Genomic DNA, 8,207 nt, shown 5'->3' with positions numbered 1-8,207 from the left:
CTGAGGTGCTGAGGGATCTGCAGTGGACAGGAGAGATGAGCTTTCAGCATCACTCATGGGGCAGCTGGCCAGGAGTGGTTACAGCTGGTTGTAGCCCATTGAGGACTGAGGTCAGCAAAAAGGGAAGACCAAGCGGGTGCCACTGCTGCAGGCAGTCAGAGAGGTGAGGAGTGCTCCTCCTAGGATGTATTTTAAAAAGGAACCAGCACACAGAGGGCTGCTGGAGGCCCACTTGGGATCAGAAGGGATTTGTGCACTCCTGAGGAGCCCACACCAGGGCAGGAATTCCTGGAGTGGCTGCAGGCAGCGCATGCTGGAGCAGGGACAGCCCTGAAAAAAGAGCAGCAGGAAGACCTGCTACATAAATCACCTCACCTGCCCGTGCTGCCCAAGGGCTTGCCAGAGGCATTTTGACAAATCAAGAACAACACATGGTGCAAATAAGGGTGTTGAGTCTGGAGAGGAGGTAGGACAGGTGCTTGTACAGTGTCTGATTGTTTAAATTGCAGTTGCACGGGAAGTTGGTAGCATAGCTGGCATTCAGCACATCTCTTATAGCATGCATGCTGAGCTAAATGGCTTAGGACCCTTTTGCAATGCTCTGTTGTGAAACAAGTCCACGACCAGGCTCTTGGCAAGCTTGCTGGCTTGTACATAAAGGCTAAAACACGTTCTGTGGAGGCTGCAGGTCTCCCTGCTCCTCTACACACATCACTACAGATCCATCCGCTGGCTGCTACGTGATCCCTGCCTAGCTGGAGGCAGATGGGAGGGGGAATCCATTAGAGGAAGTGGCTGAGAGTACAGCTAAGAGGTTCTGCCTTCTCATCAGTCAACTCTCATCTCATCTCCCTCCTTGGCCAAGTTTTTTCTCTCCTCGTTCGATTGCAGCAGCAGCAGGCACCGAGGATTGGTTACAAACAAACTTTTCCAGGCAATGCATGGAAGTAGCAATTGCCTGGACAGATATCAAGCTTGGGCACTTTTATGCTCTTTTGTGTGTATCTCAGACATTTGCTTCTTCTGCTCCACTTTCTCCCAGGATGTCCACATCCATCTTGTCCCTCAGAAGCCTGGTGCAGTAGTCTCCCATACCAGCCACTCTGGATGGCATCAAGTTAAGAGAGGGGGACACTCTTAGGTCAGCTGAGTTCCAGCTTCAGCAGCCACACATTCTCATTACATGGCTGAGAAACCACCCTCTCTGCCTCAGCAGCGCTTCAAACCAGCTGTGATAAAGTTTGATGGAAGAACTGAGGGGCTTTCTTTCTTCTCAGTCCTTTTCAAAGTTTAGAAATAGTTATTTACGACTGTTAACAGAACACTTTCAAAAACCCAGGGTCTGCGGAATGCTGTGACTTATAAGATTGTACTATTCAGTTTAATTTTAATTGGAGAAAGCTATGAGAACCATTACAATTTTTTTATACTTCTTAATTCTCTGAAGAGAATCCTTTTACACTGTTTTCTTCAACTAGACTTCAGTGGAAGGATTAATGCACAGATTACAAAGGTATGTTTGTCAGGAAGTTATATATATGCCATTAGACATTTTTATTACTGGATCTCTTCTAATTGTTGCTAACTAAGAAAAAAAAAACAGCAACAACAACAAAAACCCACAAAAACCAAAACCCAAAACAAAAAATAATTCCCAATGAAATCAGCTTTGTTTCTGTGCTGCAAAACTGATGAAAAAGGAAGATCAGATCCTAACTTAACATCAGTTTAGTATGTCTAGCCATTTACAGGAAATTACCATGAGCTGGTATCTACAGCAGTGAAGATCCAGGTAACATCCCACAAGGGTCAGAACTACTAATAATGAAAGAATTAACTTGTTAAAAAAAAAACCAAACAAAACAACCACTGTTGTTCTGTCTTAATACGTGAGCATATTCTAAAACTAATATTCACACAAATGCAATTGTTCAATTGATGCAACTCAGTAATTTTTATTGCAACTGGAAGACAATACATCACAGAAACTTTATGGTAGGTTTTGGGAAAGTGTTATTTACAATAATAATTGATGAAATAGTTTGTCTTTGGCAATATGATTACACATCAAGAAAATGTAAAATGCAAGTATGCCTCTAAATCAACAATTTCATATTTCCTAAAGATCAGCTGATTGCACTTGCCTTCGGACTGCTCATTTAGGTAAACACAAATACAACTTAACATCACTGTTCATTCCCCGTCACAGTTCGTATTTTAATATTGATGAAATTGGCAGTTTCAGACGCCAAGTACAGGAAAAAAAATTGGCTTATCACTGTACTAAATTAACTTATTGGCCAGTTAAGGTCCTGTGACCCTTAAGCATTGATACTAAATCTCTTGGTCTTTTGATTGCTTTATCACTTTTTCTGTAAAACAAAATACTTCAGAAATTACAGATCAGAGTATAAAAAAATGTACAAGTTCATAATGCTTTTCATACACACACAAATCATTCCCCCCAACATTTTACATCATGGCAGTTTTAAGTAGTGAGTGTGAATGATGCAGGCATGGAACTGGTTATCAAATAACAGGTATGATTTTCAATTGCTGTCCCACACACATACTCAGGAAATGTACAATGCTCTAGTAACTTAAAAATGTACTCAAGTTCAATGTCATCCAAACAAAAAAAAGAAGGTATTGGGATTTCAGGCCAGAGTAAACAAATGAAAAAGATTCCCATTTTAGATTGTCAGCCATTCCAGAGTCCAGCATGTAGTTTTAGTATTCGGTGAAATCCCTTCTAGCACTAAAGGCCAGCACAAGTTGTCATTTATCCCTTAAACCCTCAGATGATGAGCTCCTGTAACTGCTGGCCTGATCCAAAGCCTTACGAAATCCACTGAATATAAAAAAGTAAAACAAAACCCCCTTCCACTGATTGTGAAAGGATGTTGCATCAGGCTGATATTCCCCTCTTTGCAAAAGGAAATGTGATACAGTAGAAAAACCATTATATAGCCTCAGATAAATATATCGTTTTCAATGCTAAAACAAAACCTAAACTCCCCAAACCAGGAAAGGCTACTTATTAGAACAACTCAAAAGTGACCTTTAAATCATTTCTGGTTTTAAATGTATACCAGCAAAATACAGCACCATAGACACATTAGGTTGAGACTGTTTTTTGGTCAGTGAAGCTAGTACTTGTTTGCTGAACTGTGGAAGAATTATAAGGTCATGTACATGATCAAAGATAAAGCAACCCAGCTGACAAGTCTCTGCTTAATTCAAGAATAACCAGTACTAAAAATAAAAATGCAAAAATAAAAATCCCTAATAAACCACCATCAATTAATACTTTCTAAAGAAAGGGGGATTAACAGATGAATTTACAAATGTATGCAGATTTATACAGAACACTGAATGTTGTGTGTAAATCCTTATAAACTTCATCTCAAAACAGAAATACACAAAATGTATAGTTTGACTTACACATCCCATTTCAAAGGAAAAGAGACATCATTACAACTTGGTAACTGTGCTAATTGCAATATAAATCAAACAGAAATTCAGTTTGGCAGGTAACTAAGAGGGTTATCACTTAGGTTATATAGCAAAGTGTTGATGTATATTACATAGAGTAGTATAAATAATAAAAAAGTATTATTTAAATTAGATCACAGTGCTGCATTATGTGCATAACAGTGTTTGATATATTACTGGAGGGCTGTGAAGTACACTACTAAAACTTAACTGGTCAGACAGTCAACACTGATACTCTGTTATAATCAGGAGGATGTATGGTTCAAATGCTCTTTTGGTGGCAAAGTTAAGAAAATGTTTCAAAGTATTTCCTATAAAATATGCCAATGAGCTATTCAGGCAGTAGTGATATGCCTGAAGGAGCTGGGTTTGCATTCTCCAGGAAGTGAAGTAAATTGCATTGGAAATGCATTTTCTCAGTAGTTTTATTCTGATCCTGGAGCACAGGAGAGTAATGTTTTCAAAAATGCCTAGGGTCGGATTAAAGCAAAAATTGTAGTAATGATAATAATAATAATAGTGAAATGGTAAAGGCTTCCAGGAGCACTTGGGTGTCTACAGCTCCACTAACTGCAAAGGAGTTAAGACAGACACCTTCAAGTTTTAGAAGACCTCAGATTGTGCACTCTCAGACCCACAGTGTGATTCTTGGTGTGTCCTGTGCAGGGCCAAGAGTCGGATGGGTTCCTTCCAACTCAACATATTTTATGATTCTATGATCAACATCTTTAGATGGATTGGGATGAGAGCTGGAATCTCAGTGAAAATAAATTACCACTACTAAGAAACCAGGACAAAGTGTTGTTTTGGTAATTTTATCTGTGGTGCCATTTGGTGTACAATTTAGGATTTCATTCTCTGCTAAAGTATGTCAATGTATCTCTACCTCACTCCAGTGAAGAATGCAGCCTCCAGCTTTTTTCTGTATCTTTTCCACACGTAGACAGTAATTCAGCTGAGCACTGGGAGCCAATGCATCTCCTTTGGGATTCCCTTCTCCCATTAAGGTAGGAGAGGAACAAGAAGATGAACCTCAATTGCTGGAGAGAAGAGAACAGTCTCAGGACAGTTCTCCAGTCCTACAGGGCTCACCTCACTCCCACATTCAGCTTTTCAGCTGTAAAGCCCTGTGATCTTTGTAGAACTACTGCCAATTTTGCCAGGAGAAGATCAGAAGGAGACTGCTTTCAGAAACAGCTATGGGGTGATACATTTAAGCTGTTCAAGACCTGTGCTTGCATTTTTAAATGCAAGCAGAATCTGCACCAAAATGCAGTAGGACATCCAACTGCTTGCAGAATGCAAGCACAATCAGCAGATTTCACCTCCCTGGAGATTCTGGTGAAATCTGCTTATGGCATTAGCTCTGGCCTGCAAGAGCTTCTTGCTGCAGAAGGCATATTCCAAAGGAACTCGCCATGAAGTCCAGCAACCCTTACAATTCATGCCCATGTGAAACTCACCACTGAACACCTGCTGACCTTGCCCCCACCTGTCTTGGAGAAACGCTAATTTGGCAATACTTAGAGTGAGAAGAAGGGGAAGTTAGAGATTTGACAACTTCTCACCCCAAAATGGCTTAGAAGGAAAGCAAACAAGCAAAACCACACCACCTCCTACCTGGCAAGTGAGAGAGTTTGTAATACAGTGCAATTACCAGTCCGTTTTGACATCATTCAGTTAAAGTAAAGACAACTTGATTAAAAGCTGACATCGTATTTCTTGGAAAACAAATCAGTTTCAGTTCTTACACAAAAAAAGAGAACTTCTCTGATGGAGCAGAACCAGTTCTGACAAAGTTGCCATTGTCAGCCAGGCCCAAATATGGTTTAAAAGGTGACTCCTAAATACTTTATACAATCCAAATTATGTACTTCTCATCAACAGTCAGAGTAAGCATCAATAAGAAAAAGTTGTTTTTAAACACCAGAAATAATCCATTGATGGCAGCCCAACCTGCTGGTTCCTGAACGTAACTTTGTAAAATCCTACCAAAGAATACCTTCCAGGCAGATCAGACTAGGAGAAACAAATTTTATATGAAAATAGATGCTTGCCAACATTTTAGGTTTACCAGGAAGTATATAGAGAACTTGTTGAAGTCTTAGATAGGTGTTATACATATATATCTATATATATATCTGTATAAAGTTAACCTGCCTAATTAGATATTTATGCAAAATGACTGCTTTCTAAGATGAGCAATACTAGTGGTAATTATATATTTAGCCACCAAGAGTCCACATTAATGAATGGTACTTGTTTTTCAGCAGATACTGATCTCATTTGCACTGACACACTGCAATCAGAGAAGTTGCTCTGGAATTAGTGTTGTGGACAGAATCTGGCCACTGGCACACAAACATGTTGCTTTCCCTGGAGGACAGAGATGGCTGAGCCAAGGTTTGTATTTTCTGCCACTAGATTTTTCAGTGCTGTTTTTGGTAAATATTAAGCCACTCCTGAGTTGACACAACTATGCATCAATGAGCAAAGGTGGTGGCAAAGTGATACTGTAGTATCTTCTATTTCAAATGACTCTCCCAAAAGTCTGTAAAAGATGAAGACCAAGTTCTTTTGTACAGGGCTGTGTGCTTCACCACCTACAGACTTTGGCTGTAGAGAGCATGGACCTGGGAAGAAGCAATTATCCCAGTCTGATCAGACAAGGGAAATGTTATGGCTCATTCATCTCTGTGCTACCTGGCCAAGGGACTGGTCCTTCCTGTTTTCCCCAACGTTATCTAAAGGGCTGCAGACAGCCAACAGAAGTTAGTCTCTATGTACTCCTGACTTAACTAATGCTGGGAATCAATGCTGCATGCATTGGCCCTGCAAACTGAGAGGAACAAGGCTGTTTCTCGCACTATCCATGGTTCTCTCCTTCCTTATCTCCTAAGCTGGCAGTTGTGCTGAGCTCTGGCAGCTGTCAAGCTGCTCCTGGATCCCAGGACATGCTGGCTGAGATGGTAGGAGAGGCACACTTTTGCTGTGCTGCCCTGTTCTTTACAAAATGCTTGTGGGACACAGAACCAGGTCCAGACCAGCCTGTCCTTCAGTCCTTCCATCTCCTAACTGAGCACACACCACAGGCATCTCCAAATACAACTTTTAGCTCACTGCACTGAGTAGGAAGTCAAACCCTTCTCTAACTCACTCTTCATAAACTAGATCCATCTTGGTTAAACTGCTGCCTGAAACAGCTGTTAGTGATAAATCTAAACCTATACTCTTTAGAAACCAACCATTTTGTTCTCTTAAATGGTTGGTTTCTGGGATTTTCTTTTTGCCTCTAGGATATTCTAAGTGTAGAATTTTTCATGCCAAATGCAAGAATCCAGGTGAGAGAGACTGTTTAGTTTATTTCACAGCTTCTCTGTGCTGTAGTGATTTTCAGTCTCGTAGCCATCCTTACCAGAGTAGCACTGTACCTGAATCACACTCTCTGTAACACTGGTTTTTATTCGGACACCTCCATAAGGCTCTTAACTAACTTCAATTTTTCATGGCAAATTAGCAAAGCTATTTTCTTGTCTACTTATTCCTGAATCAAATCAGAGAGTTTCCTCAGTTAACCTCCCATTATTTTCTTGATTCTGTCATACACACTCACTACTAAATTTGCCCTCAGATTATTGCGTCATGTTACACATGTACAGACGAAGAAAAGACACACTTTTACTTTTTTCTTTTTTTTTTCTTTTTTTTAACAGAAGTAGGGAGAGGGGGCTGAATGTGCAGACAAGGCAGTATAATTCAACCATCCAAGCCCTACCAGAGCATGAAGATTTTATTTTTTAATATTGCAGAGTAAGTTCCCCAACAGTCAGTGTTTGTCCCTGAAGAAGGTTAAACCTTAAACACCTGCTCAAAAAAACCCCAATGACAACAAAAAAGAACCAAAACAAAAACAAAACAAAACAAAAAAAATAAAACCCCCCAAAAACAAACTCTAAGCCTAAGGGCTTAAAAATTAGAGGCATAGCCTTTTTCTCTATTTTCTATATTTATATGAAAATAATTCATGCTTCATGCTAAATACATTATTTACCTTACAAGAACTTTGTCATCTTTGAATAAAAAAAATTGTTTGCTTTTTGTTTTCCCCCTTTCCCTAAAGAATCCATGCAATGTGGATCAAATTTCTTCTGCTGGCTATGCTGGTTGAATCTGGAAATTTGTTGTCAGTTTTGCACAGATGAATCCTGACTAATGGTCACTGCACTCACTTCTGAGGGCAGTGTAGGAGCTCTTTTGTTGAACTTCTGAATTTTACTGTTCACCAATATGCTTTCCTTCTATTTTTAAATACAGAATACTACTAATGGCAGGTTTTGTAGCTTTGTTTCCTGTGTTAGATCAAGGATGTGATCCACAGAAAAAGATTCTGATGTACATTGTATCTACTGTAATTTCTTAGACTTGATTACTTTTCACTCAGGCAGTTTAGAAGACATAGTTTGTTTTTCCCTATTACTATTAGTTTTTGCACGCAGTGCCAATCTTCAGGCTTATGGCTTTTTGAACATTCTTTCAATTTAATATAGAAGACAGAATTCAATGGTTAACGACACTACTAACAGTCACACCCCTCCCTCCTTATTTCACTGAAACCCATTGCATACATAATTTAAATTTCCTCTAACTTAGAGTTATCAGTCTTCACATTATGAGCCACATAGGATACGTGACACACTAGAAGTGCATTCCTG

The 8,207-nt window shown here is 39.7% G+C and overlaps 1 protein-coding gene across 2 annotated transcripts in view; it reads right to left on the bottom strand.

Moving 5' to 3' along the window:
* Positions 1–1,930: 1,930 nt before the first annotated feature.
* The window catches only part of FOXN3 (forkhead box N3), a 168,553-nt gene continuing 162,276 nt past the window's right edge, over positions 1,931–8,207 (bottom strand). For both annotated transcript variants that reach the window (XM_031065626.1, XM_005417432.3), the window contains one exon: positions 1,931–8,207. This exon is cut by the window's right edge and continues 1,141 nt beyond it. The gene's annotated coding sequence lies outside the window, so the exon portion shown is untranslated.

The sequence above is a fragment of the Geospiza fortis genome, unplaced genomic scaffold, assembly GCF_000277835.1.
Source record: "Geospiza fortis unplaced genomic scaffold, GeoFor_1.0 scaffold54, whole genome shotgun sequence".
NCBI classification, from domain to species: domain Eukaryota; kingdom Metazoa; phylum Chordata; class Aves; order Passeriformes; family Thraupidae; genus Geospiza; species Geospiza fortis.
The sequence above is the reverse complement of the archived record's forward strand: the minus strand, read 5'-3'. Positions and strand labels throughout refer to the sequence as shown.